Source organism: Parasteatoda tepidariorum, chromosome 1, assembly GCF_982258835.1.
Source record: "Parasteatoda tepidariorum strain Cologne lab strain chromosome 1, Ptep-v5.0, whole genome shotgun sequence".
In the NCBI taxonomy this organism is placed as follows: domain Eukaryota; kingdom Metazoa; phylum Arthropoda; class Arachnida; order Araneae; family Theridiidae; genus Parasteatoda; species Parasteatoda tepidariorum.
The window spans coordinates 27,112,071-27,114,954 of NC_141755.1; positions in this window are offsets into that span (position 1 = coordinate 27,112,071).

The following is a 2,884-nucleotide window of genomic DNA, read 5'->3' on the forward strand; positions in this document are numbered from 1 at the left end:
GTTCGTATTGTTTTGCTTATATTTATTTCAAACACTTTTTTTTTTACTCTGATGTTTAAGAACAGTATTATTTTGGATAATATTTGGAGAGAATTTTCATAAATATTATATTAAAACTGCCATTCTGAATGTGGGAAACAGTAAAATCTTCGCTGCATATTTTGATTAATTTGTAGGTTTTTTCTTTAGAAAAACCCATTTAAAGTATAACTTTTCGGTTGTTTTAAATTAACTCAACTACTTAAATGTTTAAATATTCTTCTTCCTGCTTTATTCACTTGTTTTCTGTTTTATTTACAGACACATTCTATTATAAAAACATAATGATATAATCAATTTGAAGCAACAGAGAAGGTAAGAATTTACAACACCTTTAGGTGAGGTAGTAATTGAGGTTTGACAATACTTTTGAATCTTTGTTTAATTCAATTTTAGACACTTCAATAGGTTTAAAAAAAGGAAAAAGACACAATAAATCCCATTTTCTGCCATTAACTTTCTCACTTCATATAACGATTACACTCTTTTTTTTCTATTCTAACAACCTACTGTAGATTTGTAGATGAGTGCAACGAGCTCTTTGCTTTCGCTTACAACTCAGTATTTCCATTTACGTGGTCGGCGCTTGATTGATGGCTGAAGGTGGTAACAACCTACTGTTTACTGAAGCTAAATTTAGAGACTTTCCTCGTGGTACTACTGAGCAGCCTAGTCCTCATTTCCATTTCAGCTCTGTTTACAAACAAGATTTGAATCCGATTCCTTCACCTCCGTTTTCCCCAAATTTATTGACTTACCCACTTCTAAGGTAATACAGAGTATTCCAGCTCCATCTCCGCTTTGTTTAAAAACAGAAGATTTGAATCAGTTCATTTCGATCAGTTTTCATGTTATTTCGACCTGCTCACGAATGAAATATAATCTCAACTTTTAAATACATTTTAGGCAGGGCTAAAGAGAATACAAGGGCTAGTTCACTCCGCTCTTAGAGCTGAAGCTACGATTTCCCTCCTCATGACGTCACTGTGTCCACAGATCTCCGAGATCGCAAGCAAAGATATAACTTTGCATCTTTCTCTTTGTAAAAATAAGTTAGACTTTTTCTGGTTATTAGCCTTCAAACTTTACGTAATTAACACATTATTTCCGTTCATAAACATAGTTCAAAAAAAAATCTCTTGGTTATTATATAAAAAAAATACCATTTTAAACTTATAAAAATGTTTTGCTAGTTGGTGAAAATGACACGATGAATACTTTATTTTAAAAAGTTCAGTTTTAACTTTAACTATTAAGAAAAAAGAAGGCATATATCGACACTTTCTTTATCTACATATTCTTTTATAAAGATAAGTTAAGTTAAATTTAGAATCCCTGATTTTAAAATATGTCGTTAATAGCAATTTGCGCTAATTACTGAAACAAAATAATAATTTAGGTTCATAATGACATTAGAAATTTTACAATTGTTTATAGACATTTAAATTTACGATGATATAATTTATAGATATTTAAATTGAAAAGAATATAATTTTTTAAAAAAATCATAAATATTTAGAATAACTACATTAAAAAATATGTTATGAAATTAGGAGAATTTCAACTATATACTATATATTTTATTTATACTTTTTACTTGCATTTTAATTTTCTTTGACTTTATCTATTTTTTAATTCTTTTCACCTGCCTTTCTTTATGAAGTAACGAGGCGGTTTCTATTTAGATAATGAATTTTTATAAAAGTTCTTTACGACAGAATAAACGTATTGCTGTTTTATATTAACTGTGTCATTTCGGAATCCATTCTTTACATAGTTGTTCATTTACTTTAGGGAACACGCGAAAAATTATACTTTTTCCTATTGTTTTTATATCTGAATTTTTGCAAGTTGCAATCGCGCAAACTGGCATTTCGATAATAGTTTTAAATTCTTGTAAATTCACTGCAAAAACTGAGGAAAGTCATTACAGAAAATAACAAATGTCTTAGAATATCTCGCAAAAAGAAATGATCCAATATTAGTTAGAGCTAGTAAGGCCAAACGCTCCGTTCTTGAAGTAAAAGTGCGAGCTTTGCGCCAAAGTGACGTCACTAGAGTGACGTCAGAGGATCAAGGCGGCAAGAGATACTTCAAAGGAGTGAACCAGCCCTTCTATTCTCTTTAGCCCTGCATTTTAGGTGGTGATTAACGCTTTAATGGCAGTGGTATAGTTTGTCTAAAATAAGAACTCTTTCAGACATTCGTCTGAACCTGTGGCGGTGACCATGGTAACGAGGTATGATTATTTCAAGTAGGGGTGCGGGGTCACTGTTTTGGAGTGGTTTTGGCTCGGGTCAGCGAGATAGAGGGAATCTCTTCGGTCTATTGTGTTAGTCCTAGAGTGAAGTTACCCTCCCTAAAATGCGTCATTCTTGTTTCCATTGCACAAGACAGCCTCAGACTTTGTGGCGGGAGGAGTTCTTAGCTTAGACAAACTATATGTTTTTCTCAGAAACTATTAAAACTGGGAGTGTGAAATTGTTTACACAAGGTTAATATTAACCATCCTCTAGATAAGAAATTAAATATTTATTAATTATCAAAAGTATAAATTAAAAAATTGTAGTAAATTTAATTTAAAAAATTGGAACTATGAAAAATAAATATTTTTAATCAATCACAGAGAAAAATCTTAATATTAGCTTGTTATATAAAACATATCTAACAAAAGGTTTCTTAAAACCTATATTTAATATTTTTGAAATACTTAAACCGAAAATGATGAATATCCAAACCAGCAATAAATCTTCTCCTTTAGGGAATAAATAAATATCTTAATTTCACTAAATATTTTTATTTACATCATTTATACACATCCATATTATTGATTATATAAAACTTA